Genomic DNA, 23112 nt, shown 5'->3' on the forward strand with positions numbered 1-23112 from the left:
CGTCGGTCCACCAAACTGTATTGCCTATGACAGTGTTAGTGACAATCATGAATATCATTACAGTGGTCATTGGGATTCATCTCAAGCGATATAATCAAATGGTATACGATCATTCACTTATCACAGATGGTCTCATCCACACTGATTCAGAAAAAAATAGTCCTGATGGGTCGAGGTAAGCACGCTCAAAATATATACATAATTCATTACCAGAGAAGGTATTTTGCTTCCAACAGATTTCTGGTGATAGAATATCACTCTTTTCTCTTTCGGAAATTGAGAGCTCAGGATCATCTTTGAATACGCTTTCAAATATGAACTAATATTTGGAAAGGGCGTGATAGCAAAAAAGTAGTCATTCCAGTTTTTCGTCCGTCTATATATGTAGCTATGTTTGAAGATGATAAACTGGAATGAATACATTTTGGCATTTCAAATACTGTTCTTGAGATGTTCTGATAACGGCAGGGATTTAATCCAAAGCGAAATGAAAAAAAATCTCATTTATCATCAGTTTACCTTTTAAAAAGGCTGCAATCATGGGGAGAACCGGTTCTGATGATGTTTTCAACTTGTTCCTCACAGCTGTGCGAAAGATCATGGTCCCCAATGGCAATTGAGCGAGAACAGAGCGTTATATCATAACTTCTCGTTGGGGGCTGTTTTTTCGCACTTTGATAAAACTTGTTTTCATGGCTTGTTATGATTCTAAGAGGCTCTTGCCTCTTGTCAATCGTTGTTCGTTATCAATTGAAAGTGATTTCTGCAAACCCTGGATAAGAGTGTTCTGTTGAATAAGTCTTGTTCAATATGTAGGACTATTGAAACTTTGTTTGCTCCTTGGAGAAGGGAGGACTTATTTCCCTACTTAAGTATTTTGCAATATTAAATTGTATTGTTTATTGTTTCATGACAATAACACTTTTATACAAACTATTTTTTTTTTGCTTTACCAACAATAATACAAGGTCTCTCGATTCAGTTACACAACTTATTCAACATAATATTTTTTTTAATAGATTGCCTTAAAGTCACGAATGATAGCGTTGACTATTTTGGAAGATCGCAACTTGCTGTAAAATAATACGGACGTCAAAAATGTTGTGTGATCAATTTTTACGTCAGTTTTTCTGTCAAATTAAGTTTTTTTTTTGTATTTTGAATGTATATTATATTAAATGAAGAATTAATAATTGTTTCCTTTAGTAATTATCCAATGAACTTTTCTTATAATGCTGATCAAGATTACTTGCTATATTGGCAGCCGGCCTCGGATTCCTGATCGCCCGTTCTTTTACTGGTTTGAGCATGAGCAAAGGACAGGCATTGGAATGAAGATGGCTCATTTTTTTCCATCACAGCAAAAATTGTAAGTTCGTTTCGATTTGTCTTTGCCAAATTCCGGATTTTTTTAATCACACCGTTTCATAGATCAACTATAAGTAGATACCTGCAGGAATAAAGTGACGTAACGGTTTAAACTTCGGGGAAGGGTTGTTTGGACGAAACCCATTCGACCGAAAGTCATTTGGCCGAATGCCACTAGGCCGAGTGCCACTAGACCGAACAAACCATTAGACCGAAACCCATCAGGCCAAAAGTCTTTTGGCCGAAAGGGTCATTTGACCGAAAGGGTCGTTTGGCCGAAAGGGTCGTTAGCAAGGATGTTAACGATCATTCAAAAATTTGCGTTCGATAATTTAGTAGTTTGTCAATAACACATTCCAGAAGCTGAATTTCAAAATATGTTGTATGGTGGACTTCTAGTGCGAAGATTTTTCTACAACTCTACCTAATGGTTCGTTGTTTTAATTCCACTAGTAACGGAGTAATAGCTACAGTTTCAGTGACTTAGACTAAATGAAAACAAAATTCCAATCATTTAGTTTGAGTTACTGCAACTAGCGCTCTAACTCCGTTATTAGTTGAATTTTCATAACGAACCATTAGGCAAAGTTGTAGAAAAACCTACAACATATTTTGAAATTCAGCTTCTGGAATATGTTATTGACAAACTACTAAATGATCGAACGCAAATTACTGAATGGTCGTTAACATCCCTGGTCGTTAGGCCGAAAGGGTAATTTGGCCGAATAGGACATTTGAAAAGTGAGAAATTAGAAATGAGAAGAGAGACGTCTCACTTCTCACTCCTCATTTCTCAGTTTTCGATAATGGCTTATGCTATAAAAATATTGACGTTAACTGTTTCCCCACACTAAACCAAAATTTTCGTCCAGCAAGCCAGCAAGCAAGTACTTTCTGAGGGTTGTGGTTTCTGAATTCACCTAAGTAGGAAAAAACAGTCCAAACTGTACCCCTTAAGCTTTTTCACCAATAAAAAAAATACCGAACCATTTCAACGTGCAGACGCAAATCTTACAAAATCAGCTACAGTTCACAATTAAAAATTACAAGGTTTTTTGGCTTTCTGACTGTTTTTTTATGAAACTAATATTTTTAAAACAATGATGACTGTTTACCATTACCATTCAAGATAATAGAGATAACTTCTTCTTGGCTATATTGCGTGCCTCTCTCGTTCATCAAGAACTTGAAGAATATTTATCTTCAAGATAAATTTAATCCGTTTTCAACTCTACGTTACTTTGTTGACTTTCCTACGGTCTTTAATACAAACAATGTGCAGTCAAACCCCCATTGGCCGATATGAAGGTACCATCGACTAGTGGAAAATCGGGATGTGGAATATAAAATCCATGGAAAGCTGTTTGAAGGGACCATCACTTGTCTCCATACAGCTCGGTCGATGGCTGCACATCGCGAACCACGCAGTCTATGGAGAGTCCGCAAATCTGATTTGGGCCTTCGCGATAGCTTGTTCTCCCGACAGCTGATGCAACTCGTGTTTCAATCGCCTTCTCCACGTCTGCCATCTGCATCCCATCCATAGATAGGGCGCAGCACTCTCCTTTCGAAAAACACCAAATGCGCGTTGCTTCTGCACGAGCATCGTCCAGGTCTCGTGTTGTAGATAGTCAGTTTGGTACGGCACACAGTGGCATTTATGCAATAGTACTTTTTCATGTAATCCAATGGTTTCTTCCTAATATTTCATCAGTAAGCTAATGCGCTTCTTTGAAGGTATTCAGTTTGATGATTGATCCTCCTAAAAATGACAAAACATTAATGTTGCCACTGTACAACATACATGGTTTTTGTTTCACAAAACTTGTAGAAAAAGTTCTCCTTAAAAACTGTCAAAAACAACACGTTTGCAATTTCATCACTTTTGAAAATTTATTTCTTTTTATGCAGACATGTTTTAAACATGTTCATCATGTAAGCAAAGCAGCATATGGAGACGCATGGTGCATTGTTTCATCAACTCCATACGTGACAAAACTTTTTGTGCAAAAATTAAAGGTGTATAATATGCTGCTAACCAGTAAGAACATATTGGCATTAAGTTACGTCAAAAAATTACCAATCATGAGATTAAGGCCTACTTGAAGTTCCACAGGGTTCATGACAAAATACGGAAGATTGATTTCGGCTTTGAACAAGAGGAAATAATTTATATTGAACATACCTTACATTCAGTTAACAACTTGACAGTTTAGTTACTAAATTAAAGTCAATTACTTGTATTTTATTATGAGTATCGTATGAGATTGTCTGCCATAATTTGCCCCTAGTCAAGCTGTAGTTATATCATATTTGACTAAAAAAATCCATACGAACTGAGAACATCTGCATCAAACTAATTTGGACCGCACATATGACGCAAAGGCTTTAGGAGATTGCATGGAAAAGCTGTGTTGATTCCCGTTTTAAAGTTCTTCTGAATCGATAATTTTCACTCATATTGAATTTGGTAAATCGAACTTTTTTATATTTTAATTGACAGAACACGTACTTCAACTGATACTGCAAAAAAAACATGACAAACTAGCAGACTAGTTTTACACCAGATAAGGTGAAGAGCAGGGTTGTTAATCAATAAATTATCATCGTTAATTTAACGCCATTTTTGCAAACGTATATCATGAAGCCAACACGATGATACATTTATGCCCAGGAAGTCAAAAAAAATCCAACCTGAAAATTTCTTAAATCGGACCGTTATTTTGTTTTAGAACTCATATTTCTCATGGTCCATTCATTATTGAATATCTTTAAAAGACAAAAGCAAAACAAACCAGAAAAATCAAAAATATCTTTTAGCTATGGTGTCGTGTCATTTTATAGCCATAAATACAAACATGTATAAACATATTTACAAATATAATTAAATTCGACATTTGAATAGAGACCAGAGTAAATATAATTAAATATATAAATAAACTTAATTTTAAAAGCCTTTAAAACGTGAGCATATTTAAACTTGTACAGAAATGATTTAAATCTACGAACAAACACTCCAGAATGATTGTGTGACTCCCAACTCGGTCGTCCCTCCCCAATGGATCATTGTACAAATCGATGCCCATTTCCAGTTTGTTCAATTCAAACCCTTTCCCACGGTTTCCGTGTTTGATCTCGTCCACCACCAATCAACCTCCATCTCGCTGAAACGGGGCAGAAGGTCAATGATTTGTTTGAACATAAAAGGACACTATTTGAGGGATTTCGTCTCAATCCCAGCGACAGCGTTCGATTGTGTTACGTGTATTTTGTAACATGGTGTCCTTCCCGGGAGCCTCGCCTCCCCGCCGGTCCGGTCCGACGCTTCCGCCTAAAAGAAGCTGTAAAAAGGCATTCAATGGTGGGACTCGTGGACGTATCGGGTGAAACGAAGACCCCAATGATGTTTCCCAATTCACTCCGATGATGACGATTTCGGGGTGAGTTCCGAATACCCTGAATTTTAACGGAGATTGTCAGTCAATGTTTTTTTTCTGTGCACAGTGGAATGGAATCAACAAAACTTGACGATAAGCAGCTGTAATTCCAAGCCCCATTTATCCAAAATATTAAATTTAAACCTCACCATGAGCATGCTGGCCTTGTCCTATTTTTACTAACGCTTAGGGTCTGTCTTTTTTCCAAGCAATTCCAATAAGACATTGATGAAAAATGATTCGATATCTCGCAAAAGTAATCATGCTCTGCGAGCCGGGTTATTCGATATTTATTGAAATGTCGCTTTTAAGATTAATTTTAATTTAAATCTCCAAATGAGACAGACCTTAATACGATGAGGGAACAAATGTAAATATCGTATTGAAAGGCGGCTTCGGGGACAGAATGGTAAAAACAGAAATCATTATCAATATTCATCCTTTTCTATCTTCTTCTTCATTGGCATTACATCTTCCAGTGGGACATTACCGCCTCGCAGCGTAGTGTTTATCTTCATGTTCATGAGGCTTACATGATGATATTTTTGTACCCGGGGAAATTTTTTATTTTTCTTTATGGAAATTGAATTTTGTTTATTATATGAGAAATCACACAGCCACAATCAGCAATTAGATAAAAAACACTGAATACAGCAACACAGCTTATAACAAGGCACATGTATTAAAAAAAAACAATTCACATAAGCGAATTTATATAAATATTATCATAAAAAAATATTGATGTTCTATACATTCCAGCATTCTAGCCCACAGTGCGACAGGGCGTATGCATTTGGATGCTTTGCCACCCGCCGACTGGCACCGTTCAGAGGACCGTCATCAAAGATGTCGTTTCGAAAGAAAACATCAACTTTGATGGCATCAATCCCGATTGGATTCACTCCACGGGGGATTTGATAGAGTCGTAACGTGGGTTTTCATATTGATCGGACTTTTTTTTATCGTGGCTCTCAAATGGAAAACTCTAACCATTAATCCAGCATCAAGCGGTCAAAAACCAATTGCAAGTTTTCTGCTTCATCTTAACTAGAAGCGAATAAAAAATATATTTGAATTGACGTGGCTTCAAAGGACAGCAGCTTGAAAGGTTACTGACTCGAAACGGATCTAACCTTTTTTTTCTATGTTACTTCAAGAAAAATATTGTCTTGAGTAGAAATAGAAACACAATACAAAAACTGACATTCCCTTAAATACTTTCACTGTTTTTTTTATTCAACTTCTCTACTTCCTCTACACGCAAAAAAGCGTTCCTGAATTCGTGAAGCAGCAAAAATACACCGTGATTTAAATCATGGATTCGGGAAAACCAGTCACGTTTTCCAGAACGATCCAGAAAACGTAACTATATTCCCGAATCCGACTGTTGTTCCCGAAAAAATACACCGTGAACTAGTTAGTTCACGAATTCATGAACGCTTTTTTTTGCGTGTATGAATACAGTATGGTTTTATTGTTGAAAAACAATATTTGGTATGAGTTTTGATTCCTATTTACGTTTGGAGTCAAACATTGGTTTTCATGTTTATAAATAATAAACAAGCCGTTACTTTCACAAAATATAGCTCGGTATCTGGAAACAGTTACTGTTACTATTTATAGCAGTCGCTATTATCTTTCTTTTTTTTCTTCTTGAGCAAGGGTAAACGGAAATCTGCAAATAGACACCTGAGGAGGTTAACGCAGGCAGTGTGGGGATGGGCTCATCCGACCCACTTATACAAAACCCTTTCGCCAGTCCGTATCCCCTGCTCTGCAATCAAGCAATACATCAGGGGACGACTATTGAGAACGTTCACGCCTATGCCAACGTACTCGAAGCCGCTATTATTCGAAGACCCCCAAAAAAAGCTGAAAAAGTATCATCGCATGAAACGAATTTTGAACATTTCTAGCATGGTTTTTGGAAACGTCGTACGTCCAAATGAGAGATTCTCTTTCATTACGCTTTCTTTCGCTATTATCATGAAATATTTTGCATTTGTTGCAATGCTTTCACCTCAGCACTCTAGACAAAGCTATTTTCTTCAGATCTCTGCTAAAAAATCCATTGTAAGTGTGCATAGCTATGTAATTTTTGCGTGGGAGTGCTAAGGAGCTGTTCATAAACCATGTAACCAAATTTTGTCATTTGCAACCCTCCTCTCCCTAGTACACTTTTGTAGACTTTTCTGAAATCCCTCCTTCTCTCAGGGTACGGCTACTTTCCAAATTTTTAAATATATATGTGTGTACAACGCAATAATATAGAGATCAATCACGTGTTGAGTAGTTTAGTTATTTTAATCTATTTTAGCATGAAACATTACAGAGTGCATGTTTGTTCGTGTTTTATATGTTATCGAAATATCATGTTCTGATGTGCATGCGAGTAAACTATTAAGAAAGTGAAACAATAAGTGCAGGTTTGTTCGTGTTTTGTATTGGACGTAGAATGATAGGAGATCGCGTCCAGACAAGTTTCCTCCAGTAAGCACCCAAGTAGCACACGCAACATCTTCCTTAAAGCTCCTTGTTTCTATTCTTCTTCTTCTTATTGGCATTACATCCCCACACTGGGACAGAGCCGCCTCGCAGCTTAGTGTTCATTAAGCACTTCCACAGTTATTAACTGCGAGGTTTCTAAGCCAGGTTACCATTTTTGCATTCGTATATCATGAGGCTAGCACGATGATACTTTTATGCCCAGGGAAGTCGAGATAATTTCCAATCCGAAAATTGCCTAGACCGGCACCGGGAATCGAACCCAGCCACCCTCAGCATGGTCTTGCTTTGTAGCCGCGCGTCTTACCGCACGGCTAAGGAGGGCCCCTTGAAACTTGTTTCTATTCAGTTTCATAAAAGACATTGGAAAAACATCAAAGCACGAAAAAGTTGCATCAAGGTGTCAATAACGTTCGAATTGTGATCAATGTTTCATTAAAATTGCAATGCAGTATGTGTTTGATATTTAGAAACAAAAAACCAAAGAATACTGCACTTCATGTTGCAAATACAAAACAAAACCATTAAGTTGCATTTTTATAACCATGTAACTTCAATGCGTCTTTTAAAATTTAATTGTTTGTTTAAATTAAGTTGCAGATAAGTTGAGTGTGTCTTCATGTTTATTTTCGTTCAATGTATTGACAACTCATTTTTTTTCCTATGATGGTGCAATCAAGTAGGAGGAAACCCGACTACAAAACTTCATGATCCTATGGGTTTTATGGTGCGTCAACATGCAGTCCCTTCGAATTGTTGAATGATGCTGTGGTAGAGTGAAGGACTATCAACCACAAGTTCCATAAATCGAATCCAGTTTTATATATTTATTTTATTTTCTCCGCTGTAGTATTTTGCAACATTATTGCAAGTTTACTGTAATCAAAGGATGTTTCCGAAGGCTCCATCTCTTGCGCTTTTTAGATTGCAAGAGAGTTATATTTGATGGCACACACGTAAAGATTGTTTTTTTCCGAATAGTTGCAACACAGGGAAATTTTCAGCAGTGAAACAATTTGTGCTGCTTGGGCAGAACGATCCGCCAGTCACCGACATTTTTGTTCTGTCTCACCCGTAATATTTTTGTTCAGTCCATTGAGACAAAACCAACAACCATGCGTTCACCATTATTTCACATGCAATTGAATCATTTTACACCACCATTCTGGCGTTTTGTCACAGACCCACTTTTAAAACTCATTTTAAATGCGTTATGAAGTCATTAAAACCTAGTTGTTTTAAAAAAATGTTGAATGTAATTGGTTTTGTAAATTTTGCACTTACACTTTGAAATGCTTCGATATTCTTGTTTATATTGGTAAAAACATCGAAAAAGCTTGAAGGGTGCATTTTGGACTGTTCTCTCTTACATGACAGCGCCTCACGCACTGGTCGGTGGGAAACTGGTAGCCAGCGTCATTGGCACCGGTGGTGATCTTCCCGGATTTGCGTGTAAAGCTGGATAGCCTCTCTTAGACTTCGAAAACCCAGTTACGTCATTGGACATTGCGATGGCGCGCTTTCACAAATTATTTTCCTAACCTGGCTGTACTCGAAATTCGAATAAAAAAAATCAATCCTTCCTTTCATTTTGAGAATAATCTTACATGGGGGGAGGGGGCCTTGGTTCCAAAAACCAAGAAAAAAATGCTTTCGTAATTATTGATTCCCCGTCAGTTATTTCTTCGAATGCAACTTCCCTGAATGGAACCAATATTGTAGGGGAGACCTACATAGAGGAGACCTGTCATATCTTGTGCACATCTATGACATATTGAAATAAAATTGAAATAAAAAAATCCCATACAAAATTTTTGCAAAGTTGCTCCATTTTGATTTGTCGAGATATCATAAAACTTTTTTTACACGGATTTTTAAATTTTGAACCGAAAACTTTTTTTTTTTAATCTTCAGTAACGTGATTTTTTTTAATTTAAATTTTAAATTTCATCACGGCGAAAACTTTTTTTTTACACGGGGATGCGTTCCGTGTAAAAAAAAGTGAAAACTTTTTTACACGAAACGCATGCCCCGTGTAAAAAAAAGAATCGGATGTATTTAGGTTCGTGAGAAACTCTCAACTCTTTACTTTTCAGTCTTTTTTAACATTTTAGTGGACTTTTAACAACTCTCGCTATTTTCTTTTTCTCCGCTAGCGTACATTTATGTTTGATATCATTTCCTCTTCCTTCAATGTTGCTTTAAATGTAGAATCGGTAAAAATTTGTGTCGATTGTCATTTACTAAATTTTCGACTCGGCCAAACAGTCTACACAAAATTCGGCCAACCTACTACTCTGCATGTTTTCGAGAACAATCACGATTTACAAACACACAGTAAGGTTACCCTGGAAACCGTTATACCATTCTGTAGGATTTTGAAAACCCTTTCCGGCGTACCGTCGTAGTGGCGGAGACGTGCAAAAGACGTGCCACTGTGCAAACGGAAACGCAAAAATACCTGACATTATGACCGTAATTAGGCGACCAGATACCTCATCACAGTCGCTGTAATGCGTTTTAAATGCGTCTTAAAGCCTTTCAACAAAAGCCACTCAGCAAACCAGCCCGGTCTCCTCAATATGTTTCCGTGTTAGGAACTTGAATAATGTTCGGGGAAAATGCCATTTTCAAGAAAATTATATATATGGGGAAATATTATTAACCATGAGAGGTTTGCATTCAATAACAAAGTTTATAATATGAATCAATGTATGAATCAGACTGATTGTATGGTGTTTAAAAAATTATAAAATATAGGTAATTGAATTACATTATTAAATTAGCCTCAAAATCAATTTTAAAACTTTTTTAATAGTATGTTTATGACTTGTTGTTTATATTAAAACATATATTTGCGAGGAACATATCGGCGACGGAATTTCCAATATACGACAAATTAACTTAAAATGGAATAACCTTAACCCTTAAAGGCGCAAAGCGATTTTTTTAGAAATCGTCGGAAATATGTTTATCGTATATAACCATTTAAATTATTAACATTAAACGTATTTTCAGTTTGTTGTTTTAAAACAACATTGAGCATTTAAAGTTTAACCTTTTTGCCTTTCTCGTACAACTAAGTTGTACCGAAAGGCTATCATTTCACTCCAAATTCGAACTTTTGATAGAAATCCCGGAGACCCATAGTGTTATATACCATTCGACTCAGCTCGATGAGCTGAACAAATGTCTGTCTGTCCGTGTGTGCGTGTGTGTGTGTGTATGTGTGTGTGTGTGTGCACAAAATGCCATAAAAAACATTAGCCAAATTTTCACATGGAAACTCTTAACCGATTTTCTTGCAACAAGTTGCATCCGACAGAGACTAAAACGCTGTTGATCACTATTGAATTTCATAATAATTGAAAATTGCAAAAAATAGATAATATTAAAATAGTGATGAGACATACAGTAATATCCCGATTTTGTCACCCCCCTGGTGAATTTTGGGGTGATAAAACAGGGTATGTGACAAAATTGGAAAAAAAATATTTTCATTTTTTTTAATTCATTCCACAAATATGAATCATTTCAAGCCTTGGAAAGGAAAAATGCGTGAACGGTACCCGTTATTTCTTGTCGAAATTGCTTACATAATATTTCCCAGGTACTCAAAAGTCGATCGTAATAAACTACAGGCGGTGAAAGTTATTTCATGAAAATCAATGTTGTTTTTGGTATTATTTACGAAAATAAAAAGAATGACAAATTTTTTTGGGGTGACAAAATCAGGTCGAAAACGTGACAAAATCGGGACGTGATAAAATCGGGTCGAAAACGTGATAAAATCGGGGGTAGACAAAATCGGGGGTAGACAAAATCGGGGAGTGACAAAATCGGGTCAGTACTGTAGTCACATAGAACAATAATGTGTTATGAAAAATGCCTTGCATCTATGAATATTTCTCCCATTAAGAGTTTCATCGTACTATAAAGATGCTCGTGTTGCACGCATTTAGGCGTAGGTATGCTCTCCGTTCAGTTTCATAGTACTATGAAGTTGTCCGAAAGTCAAAATTCGAACATAGGAAATTCGATAAACTTTTGGTAGCGCCATCTGTCGTCTACTAGTGTAAATTTTCTATCATAACATTAGACGGTGTAACTGTTTTGCCTTTCTTGTACATCATCGAGGTGTAAGCGTAAAGGCTAGATTTATTACCTTTTTGCGCGAGAAAGGCGCCATCACCGCTAGGTGGATTAATCTGGGTTTTTTAATTTAGCTGGAAGTAATGAGTACTGAGTACTTAACATTACCTAATTACGAGCCTAACTCAAAACCGAAAAACAATGCAAATATTACAAATATGTTATTATGAGCAAAAAACGTTCTACCATTGCACCCCATATAAACAGGCGAACAAAAATATTTCCTGTTTTTTTTAGCTTATAAGATGTTTATGATGTTGTCATAATAGGGAAATGATGTTAAGCATATCAATCGACAATTGACCTTCCCCGTCAAAAATTGTATCTTGTTTTATTGTCAACTCTTTCACTCTTTTAAGGTCAACTTTCCCAACCTACCCATTTTTTTGAAAATCTCTAGCCATTCTTAAAATCGAAAGCTAAAACTGAAAAACTTAAACCGGCCTGATGTTGGTTTAATATTGGGCGCATATTAGATCAACCGTAGAAACCAGCACTTTTTTATAGTTTCTTCGGGAAAGTTGACCTTTAAAAAAATAAAGAATCGATTGAGCGAATAATTTTGTTTTAACGGGGAAGATCGATTTAAAAAAAGGTTCTATCGAAGCTCAGTCTGTATGGGAGGTGTTTGACAAACAAATCAGTAAGCTTCGAGATCATATTATAATCTATCAGTTGCTACCATAATCGAAAGCGCTAAGTACACCACTAAACCGCATCTGCCGAAAGATAGCGATCTTGTTATGGTGAGAGCAAAGAAAAACAATTTATCCGGGGTTATATCAGTTGGTCTTGAAAAAACTTTGTATTACGGATACTTCAATGTCATGCGTGAGGATTTTTTTTTATGAGTTGCAGTAAGATATGTGGAATGTGTGTGCTGCTAGGGTATATATCAAAAAGTTACTGGAAGTTTAAATTAAAAATGACCTCCGATAATTTGAATGATGCATCGCTGGGAGTTCATAGTTCTTTCGAATGAGCTAACGAGCCGTTCAAATAAGTCGGCTCATTTAAGTGAACGCTCGGTTCAGAGCCGTGAATCTGAATGAATCGTTTTGCCCACCACTATGTTTTTCAAAGTTTGACATCATGTAGATACGTTATTTTTTATCTCAAGTTTTATTAATTTCACTAATGTCATATGTCATATAAAAGATACAGACCATGCGATGTTCTTATAGCAAAACATGCGTCTTGAAAAGCTCCAAAAGTCTTTGAAAGGTGACATTCGTGAAAAATAAAAAAATAAAAAAATCACTATCACCCTATTTCAAGAATAACACGAAAAGATATATTTAACCTTTATGAAAAAAAAGTTCTGTTCTGTATACTTGAGCTCTTGTTATAGAGTTATCGCTATTCTATGAAAATGTGAAGAAAATATTTTAAATTTTGCGGAATCTATATACATAAAAATGAATTTCTGTGTCTGACCCTTAAAGACTCGAAAGCTACTGAACCGATCGACGTAAAAATATGTATTATTGGGGCCGGGGAAGGTTCTTAAGGTGGTTCAAGACCTCTCCTCCTTTGGAAAGGGGGGCTCCCCTACAAATGAAACACCAAAACCTTCATAACTCGAGATTTAATTAAGCAAATTGAACTAAATCTGGCATGTGGAAGTTTTGGATATGTTTCTGTGGTGGTTTAAAACTTCTCCCCCTTCTGAAAAGGGGAGCTTCCATACAAATGAACCAGAAATTTTTGCATAGCTCGAGAACTAATCAGAGAATAGAGCAATTTTAGGCGAAACGAAGTTCGTCGGGTTTGCTAGTATTGACATAAAATTGTAGCGCAGCTTATTCCAATAAACTTTGTAAAAAGTAAACAGCTTAAGAGCGACAGTAAAAATATAAACTTTTTCTGTTGCGCTTAAGCTCACTGATTTAAGGACAATCCTCACGGAATCCAAGTTTGAAAGTACTCGCGTTTTGAAGGGAACACCACTCAATACGGGAGCAACGCAAAACTGTCATTTTTATTATCCCATGCCGATGCAGCAAAGTTTCAAAACGCGAGTACTTTTTAATTTGGGTTCTGTGAGGCTTGTTCTGGCCTGTTCTTTTCTATTTTTCACGAGTGTCAATTTCTGATGTTTTGCTGTAAGAACATCTTCTGTATATTTTTCCGCTGTCGAGTTATATCAATTTATTTGAAAAAAAATATGACATTAGTAAAATTGATAAAATTTGAGATAAAAAAAATCATATTTCCAATTTTTTGACATAATAAAGAGTATGAGTTGCTTTTTCAAATGTCTTGTGAACATATTTTTTTTGCCCCAATCGGAGATATTAACCTGAAAAAACGAATTTTTACAGAAAAACGATTATAATTTTGATCGGCAAAACATGTTATGCATACTTACACATCAATAATTGCATTTTTTCAACTAAAAGTCAACCGGAGACGACTTTTCCGAAAAATCGAAAATTAAAAAAAAGTAGATCTAAAATACTGAGAAAAATTATTTGAGCTCTAAAAAGATCTAAAATACTATTTTTAGGGACACCTTAACCCAAGTAGGTAAAGTCGCTCTAAATCAGCCAAGAAAAGAGCTACAGAAAGTGTTTAAGCAAAAGTTATTGGAATAAGCTGCGCTGCTACTTTGTGAAACATTACGTGTCAGTATTCCGTAGAATAAAAAATGTATTTGTTTACATGATGGGCTACCCTATTCTTGGATAGCATCATGATGATGGCCGTACTATTCCAAATAATTGTATAGATCAACCTTTTTTTTCTAAAAAATATAGTTTGAAGTTTTGGAGTAAAATGGATCTTTACTCATAAAACTGTATCCTGAACCATAGTGCATTTCGTAAGGATGGAGTAGTTTCTGGAACAATTGAATATATGTATGTTGAAGTTAAAAATCGCTGAAATACCCCAAGTAACCAATAAGCACTATATTTCGCCAAATCGACCATAGAGTGCTACTTTAATGCTTATAAGTTTTGAAATAGCCATATAGTGGCCCTATATGGCGGTTTGTCGTAATATAGTGCTAATAATTACTTGGGATTGTTTCTTTGGTAAAATTGAGTCTTCAAACATCGAATATTACCATCTTCCTTTTAAAAAATAAACCTATTGTATTGTTACGAAAGTATTTCATTCTGTTCCGCCATCGCAAACATAACTCTCCCATATTCATATGAAATATTGAGATGTGGAAAAAAGCTTAGCTTTGAATAATACTGCAACAATTGTCAAGTCCAATTGTTTACCCACTTGGGTAGAAGATAAAAAAAGCATGCTGTTTGAAAAGCTCCTGCAAGCGTGTGTTAAAATGAATGAATGTCAGAATAGAAACCGTTAGTAGGCGTACGCCAAACTTCACTTGGCAATTTGTGTCACTTAACTTAAACTTATGCTGCCTATGATCGCATATCACTCCCACATGATTTTTTGTCGTTTTCGAGTTACAATCTGTAACGGTAATATTTATTATAGTATTGATCGAATACGAATAAGCCATATTCTTAAGAGATAAGCCAGCCTCGGGCTAAAATGGACCCTGTTCACCCCTAGAGTGGTTCAAAGGGCCGAATTGAAAGATCTCCATCCTGAGCGCTGTCTAACTATCGCTTTAACTTGTTGTCAGATTAGATTTCGGTCGTCTTCTTTTTATTTCTTTATTGAGGCTGCGCCACCATGAGCTTCCGGATCTGCCTCTGTTTCGAGGTACCGCAGGGTTCCAGTCTAATGCTTGTTTGCATTCCGCATCTATGTAAGGTGTGGCCAACCCAGCTCCTCTTCCGATCCTGAATTTCTGTTTCTAACGGCCTCTGGTGACAACGACGATGGATCTCGTTGTTTGAGACCCAATTGTGAGGCCACCTGGCCCGAGTTATGTACTGTAGGCATCTATTGACGACCAGCTGCAGCCGTTGGGTGTTCAACACAGGTTTTACGTTTCCGTTAAAAATATCATTCAAAAACTCATGATGACTGGCATTCATAAGGACATTCAAAAATCATATCACACATCTGATTCTCTCGTTTTGGTACGGACAGTGCGTGGAGGCGCTTGGTACATTATGGTTGTATCGTGAAGGCGTCTTGTCCTTCGCGGTATAGACCATAATGTACCAAGCGCCTCCCTTTACGCACTGTCCATACCAAAAAGAGAGAATCAGATGAGAGACGCGCGTTTTCGTAATAAATACCAGGCGCCATGAGTTTGTTGAATGATTTTCTTGATTGATCCCCCACAGGAAAAGCGTCGATTCGCAGTTTATTGCACATCAGTAAATCAAAATATATATTATTCAATCGAGGACATTTTAGATTTTCATACATTCTTTTAGGTTATTTAAATAGGGTTACGGCAGGTTAAAATGTAAGAAAAATATAGATATTGAATAGAAGAATCAGCTATAAAGTATATAGGGGAGTAGGGTCGCCAATTTTTACATGACGTATTTCATGGCTTATCCTGATATAGAAAAAAAACCTACAATGAGTGCAAAACACTTGCATATTAATGCCAAATTATTACAAATTATCGAGCCAAGATGGATTTTGGATTTTAAAATTTATGAAAACATTTTATTATGGAGCTAATTATTTTTATATTATGACTAGTTGACCCGGCAGACGTTGTCCTGCGTAGTAGGCGAAAATGTGCGTTGTGAACTGCCCATGAGAAGTTTGCATACAAATCTAAATTCTAGCTTTTCACGGTTTACTCGACCTTATTCGTGATTTTTACATTAGGAAATATTATATAAACCCGTCGGAAACTATAACGTATGTAACTGCTGAAAGAATAATAAAATCCATCCAGCCGTTTTCGAGTTATGCGGATACGAACACAGACCATTTCATTTTTATATATATAGATTGATATCGCAAATCCAAATACATTTACGTGAGTTGAGAGTCCAATAAATGACGCTGATGATATTAACAAATATGTCAAATTATGACCAAATTTTGAGAAATAGAAGTAAATATTAATAACATAAAAAACATTGTTCACCATTTGATTTTATTATGTCTTCCTAGGTGGATCTAAATGCTTAATAATGCTAAGCCTGAATCTGTCTTTAAACTGTAGGTTTAGACAATTTAATCGTTGTTGTTGAAGAAGAAATCAGACATCAATAAACATACCTTTCTTCGAAATGTGACAACCCTCCTTTGATATAGTGCGTCGATTTCAAAGCGTCCAATGGAAATGCCATCAATCGACTCTGCCCGGTAATCCTATAATAGATTGTTTCGATTCTTGTTTGGGATATAATCCGTTACTAATGCGCTGTAATTCCACACTTTTGTTGAGTTCTCCACTCGGATGGCAACTAATATCACTCAATCACACAGGATACTTCTATCATTGTGGCTGCCGTCGTTATCGAGATGTGATTTTTCACGATTTTATCTTATTTATATTGCCAATACAGCACATGGAGACACATCTAACACCAAATTACACCATCGTCGAGGGGTATTTAGACCGCCTCAAGCTGCAGAGGAGCAATCAATATCTTTCACCGACACTTGAACCGTGACTCTGACATAAGATCCAATGTCTTGATTGGGAGCACTCATATGTTATTAGTTTCATCAACCGTGCAACATAATACTGTGAGCCATATAAGAAATCGGGATTTCTGCACTTATACCATATCAATAACAATGTAGAACACGAGGGATGATTTTTTCTCCCCTTGTGCAGACGGCGGTCTCACTCTCTCACTCAACTTTTCTGAAGCTGTGAAAGCCTGCACAAATCCACTGAATTTTAAAGATGTACTGCATAATCCTTAAATTTTTGGGTACAAAAGTACATCGCAGGACACCACCAGCTCATTTTATTCTCATAATATTTTTCTTGCATCACCCACTAAACCCCGTCCATGGGTTTGTTTCGTGGTAATACAACGCCCTGTGATTGATTTTTCTCTTTCTTTATCTTGAAAGCTTACCACACACCACTTTGACGTTTCATTAGACACATTCTCTTCCAGTATGCAGCATCCAAGTTGTTGAGTCTGGCAACAATCACAGCATTACACACCGGAATCAGTAGTAATCACTTCCCGTTCCCATCGCGCGAAAGTCACTGCAGTATGAATCGTTTATGCTTTGCTGCAAATGATTCGGCTCATTTCATAATCGCACTGCCCCCACAACCCATCGTCACACTCCTGATCCTGCCACTCACACAGGCTGTAATATCTTTTGGGGACCGTTCCGCAGAGGAAACCGAGACACATTGGCGTCGTGACCGAAAGACGCTAGAAGACTGGTCGGCCTCGAACGGGTGCCCGAAATGCGAGTGCTCCATCAACATTGGACCAATCTTCTCGCGCTCTCTCATTGCACTTGACTGTATCCATGTGCTTGCACAACTCTGGAGAGTGTGGGCTGCTGCGGAGGACACTAGCGCCAAAATTTTCCGAAGCGGAAAAGCCCGGCAATGTTATTGCCGTTTTCTTGGCTACATCTTCCCACTGCTACAAAACAGAGAGGAGAAATGCTCAGAGAAGATGTTGTGAGATTTATCCTGTGGAGTGCTTCGGTATAATTTTGCTCATTTTCTTGTTACACAAAAAAAAACAACTTGAACAAACAAAACTAATCAATTTTAAACAATTTTGATAATCATACACAAATGAAGAGTTCAGTGAGAAGATGTGAAAAACGAAATAGTTGATATCCAAAAAATTATCTTCTTCTTTGTTATTTAATTATCCCACTAGGACACTCAATTCACTGCATATTTCACTAGAATCGTCAAAGGCTATGCCAAACTTCATTAACCCTTTACAAGACTTAATGCTTTATTAAGGTAAAATAACCAACCACTCTTTGCATTGAATGCTTTAAACTTACATTATATGGTTTGCATTGGAATAGTAATGTTGTAAAATAATAACACCGATTTACCATACTGTTATTCTTCTGCTCTCGAGTAGCCACCGAATGCGCGGGGCTAACGCTCGAGCTGTTGTGCGTTCCGTTGCGGTGTCAAAAATATGCCACTGATGCTGGATTAGGTACTTAGCTCCCGTTCCGGGTTGCTATTTGGAATAAGAAAGAGCCCAGCAAGCAAATACACCGCAGTATAGGTTACAGACGCAGGGCAGCAGCAGTCGTTTGCTGACAACAACAACAGGGCGCAATTTTGATGACACAAATACCTACGAGCGACTGACTCTGGGAAAGGCGGATGGTTTCCCGGACAAAACGAGCACGCGATTTGCGAGATGCGGACGGACGGACCAAGGAAGCACACGTAGCTCGTTTCCTCGGTGTGGAAGAATTAGTGCGATGAGGAAGGTTTTTCTTTTCCCCGGGGTAGTCTCGTGCTGCGCTTGGTGAAGATTGCCATCCGGACAATTCCTGCCGAGAACCGACCTACCCTCGTTGCATGAGATGAGAGGGCAATAATGTTCGGTTGAAATTAATTAAATCATGATGATCGTTGTTAATTGCTAATGAGATGTCTGGCTGGTGCTGTTTATATAGGAAGGGAAGAGATTTTTCATGAGCTTAATCGGAAATTTAAATTGGCCCTGGGAGGTGTAGTTTTAAGATTACCTAGTTGATACGAGCCAGAGAAAAGCATTACCGATAGTTGAGAATGAATTTATGCTATGCATTTTTAGGATGGTTCAAAAAATCGATTTTGCATCACAACGTTCTAAAGGTATGCGATAACACACTTTTTCTTAACGAAACGAAACGAAACGAAATTTAAAATGTCTATGTTGATTCGGATCGAAGCGAAACGAAATATAGATTTCTTTCGAGACTTCGAAACGATACGAAACCAAGGTTCATTTAATTCGAAATGAAAAAACGAAACGAAAATTTTTTTTTTTCGCGGAATTTTTATTGAATTGGTTTTACATTATGTACGCAATTCTGATTTCGTTTTTTCGAAGTTGAATAACTGTTTTGCGACCAAAAGAGTTATAATAACTGAAGAGGCAAATCTGTGATAAATCGCCACATTCTCGCTGCATATACCATTGGCAATAAGGAAATACCCCACCAATTGTGCCGCTTTCAAAGAAATTCATCCTGGAGCGTGTGCTCCTGAATCTTATCAATTTTATATCAGTTTTATATCAGTAAGTATACATAAATAAAGAAATTGTGGGATTTTTCATTTACGGATTCAAATTTCGTTTAAAACCTTAGTTCACTTAAGAATTATGTAATTATGCTGAAGCATACTTCATATTGTCTTGTCAGCGTGGTTTTACAGTATTGACTTAGTCAAAATTTGAAAACGAATGCTTAGATTTATTTTTTATTTAGTGGGATACTTAACTATGTATCCACATCTGCCAGGCGTATACGCAGATATAGAATTTATAATACTATTGATATTATTCATTCCTTCTTATTCCTCGTCTACATATATAGCATACATTTGCTCACTAGAAGAATCCTGTGCACCTTTCTAAAATGCACAAAGATATGTATTGAATTTCACAGACCGATAGTCTTATATACAATCAGCTCGACAAACTGAGCTATTGTGTGTGTATCCTTGGCAGATGAGAACAGCTTTTATGGTCAGTACGTGCTGAAAGCAATCATAAGTAAATAATTTTCGGCAATTTTAATAATTTTTCAACCCGTTCTGGATTTTTTTGCAAATTCCATGCGAAGATCTAGAAGTGCTCACAAATCTGCAATATTCCTCACATATTGTGCAAATAGTAGAAGAAGAGCTTAATACCGTTTCTTAACTGTACACATCGTGGTTGCTAATCACACGGGTAAAAATCCGGAGCCCAAAAGTGGCAAAATGAGTCATGATTTTAGGAAAAGTGTGTGTTTTTATGTTATGAAAATACACCATGAAAAAAGGTCATGAAATCATGACTTATTTTGGCGTATCACAAGCATGGCGTTACGTTTTCGATATTTGTTGACAAAAAGTGGAAATTTGAGTCATGATATCATGACGCATGCATGCTAAAATCATGAACTATAGTCATGAAAACAGAATCATAATTCATGAATCTGGTAGCTGTCATTTATGGTTCCAGGGTGAAAAAAATAAACAAAAAAAAACAACACCGAAATCCGTCCCGCATTTCAGATTCCACTTAGTCTATATTGTCCGGGTATCGTCTTATGTCCGCAATAAGAACATTCAACAGGTCCAGCATATAACCTTCCTGGCATGGTAACTAGTAAACCATCTGGGATTATTGGATTTTTTTGGATTCTTATTTTTTTTCTCTTGCATAATAATGTCTGACGACAAACATCTTAATCATACACCATCCTCCCTATTTTTCGTTAGCACTTTGTATGAAATATGTAAATTATTTATATGAAACCTTTTTTCCTCCTACAGCAAGTAGGCTTTACAAAACAATATTATCTACTTACAGTACAAGGGTTATTTCGGCAAAAGCACCATTCAGAAATGGACCCCATAGCACGGAATCGAGAGCTACCACGGTCCCGGAGTACGGTTGCAATAATGAGCCGCCAGCTAAGCGCAATTGGCAAAGCGTTGTGTGGGAATTGGACAAAATAACACTGAATGCCCAAAAAACGAGTACGGCAACTGTGTCGATGAATTAGTGCTAAATTTCGGACTTCATTTTGTTTACTTCTTAGCCAAAATATAGCAACACAAGAAAAAGAAACTTATCAAAATTACACTTAACACTCGCGATTCCGATGTGATTATATCAAAAGCTGAAACATTTTGTAAAATCAACTTGAAAAACACCGTCGTAGACATTTGCAAGGAACGCTTTGACAGAAAAGAAAACAAATATACGGCTGTCAAGTTGGCGTAACGCTCAGATATTTTACTCGCGTTTTCATAACTTTAAGTCATGTTTTCATGACTCTAAGTCATGTTTTCATGACTCTGAGTCATGTTTTCATGAACAAATTTATGTTTCTACAACTCAGTGATATGAGATTTTATTTATGAAAATGAAATCAGTTTTGTGATAACGCCTTGGCGATCATGACCTTAGTCCATGAAAAAGGCTAATAATATTTATAATAATTGTTGTTTAGGTCATGATATAGTGAATTGTAGTCATGATATAGTGAAGCAACCAGTTTTATGATTTCATAACTTTTTGGTCATGAATCTGGCAACAGATTTTTACCCGTGCATGATTGACCGAGAACAGCAAATATGCACAGCTCACCAATTAAATAATATTCTTGGGATACAAAAAAGTTATTCTTATTGTATACTTGCTTCGGAGTTTCCAATTCATGAACAATAACGATGCTGGTCAATAACGGTGCTTATAGTCAATTTAGTATTAGGAGAGGAAAATTAGTTTAACACTCATTGTTTTAAGCGACCGAGGTATGCTCTGCATCCTCGTGCGCTACGGAAAAGGAATCGTTGGTTAGTTGAGAAGGTAATTTATGTGAAACCCCTTGGTAACCTACAAAATATTTATTGTAAACGAAGTTATTTTGAAAACAAGAAGACGAAAACTGTGCTTCAAATCAATCCAACGCAAGATCAATGTGCTTCGTTTAATAATCTTCTACAACACGATCGATTCCGCACTAAATAATGTTGTGCTCCTCGATGCAGACATTAATTTTATCACTTCGCGTTCTCCCACACTAGCTGGCGTGATCAGCATCAACACGATCGATTGCACACTGGTTAAACAAATTTCCGCTACGCGAGGTAGATTTTTATCACTTCGCGTTCTCCCGGACTAGCTGGCGTCCCATGACCAGCAGCAACACGATCGATTCCGCATTCATATTGTGCAAATAGTAATAGGGTGGGTGTACCAATTGTCGCCATACTTAAGAACAACTATTTTTAAAAAATAAGTAAAAGGCATGTGGGTGAACTTTATACAGCAAGGGAAAGGCTTTGCTTCCTGCTGCTCCTTAGAACAGCTGTGAAAACCACAATCAAATTTGTTATTAGCCTCAAAATTAATTAATCCATAATAGGAATGCATGCACCAGTTGTGGCACTATTCTTAATTTTGGTTCCTTATTTGGCAAATCCCATTGTTTTCTTATGGGACTGGTCAAATAGGGACCACTAGTGCGACAACTGGTGCAAAGGATGTCAAAAATTAAGCAAAATCAATTTTAACAATTATGCTTTGCTTGTTTTGGAAGAGATTAAAGGTGTTATCGTATCATATGAATATGCTTTATCGATATGAACTTGATTTGCGGTGATTTGATCGGCCATTTGGCATATAAAGCACTAGTGCGACAACTGGTGCTATAGCCACAACTGGTACATCTAGCCTATAGTAAAAAATATCACAAAATTTTAATCATGGAAACACTGAAGACGTTTTGTAGTAGAAAACTACTTACGTACTAGTCGACCCGGCAGACGTTGTCCTGCATAGTAGGCGAAAATGCGCGTTGTGAACTGCCCATGCGAAATTTCCATACGAATGTTGATTTTACTTTTTCACGATTTACTCAACCTAATTCGTGATTTTCGCATGAAGAAATAGCATATAAACCCGTCGGAAACGATAACGAACATATCTGTTGAAGGAACAAAGAAAATCCATCCAGCCGTTTTTGAGTTATGCGGATACGAACACAGACCATTTCATTTTTATATATATAGATTTGTCGACTAAGAATGGGGTTAGTAAGCGTTAATAGAAAAATTTATATAACCTAAAGTTTTGAA

The 23112-nt window shown here is 36.8% G+C and overlaps 1 protein-coding gene across 2 annotated transcripts in view; it reads right to left on the reverse strand.

Moving 5' to 3' along the window:
- The window catches only part of LOC134213192 (uncharacterized), a 221975-nt gene extending 204284 nt beyond the window's left edge, over positions 1–17691 (reverse strand). Inside the window, exon 1 of one of the 2 annotated variants that reach the window (XM_062691902.1) lies at positions 17402–17691. The gene's annotated coding sequence lies outside the window, so the exon portion shown is untranslated. Of the gene's footprint in view, positions 1–16586 lie in introns of both variants that reach the window. The other variant, XM_062691901.1, reaches the window with a different exon arrangement.
- Positions 17692–23112: the final 5421 nt, after the last annotated feature.

This window comes from Armigeres subalbatus, chromosome 2 (assembly GCF_024139115.2).
Source record: "Armigeres subalbatus isolate Guangzhou_Male chromosome 2, GZ_Asu_2, whole genome shotgun sequence".
Classification (NCBI taxonomy): domain Eukaryota; kingdom Metazoa; phylum Arthropoda; class Insecta; order Diptera; family Culicidae; genus Armigeres; species Armigeres subalbatus.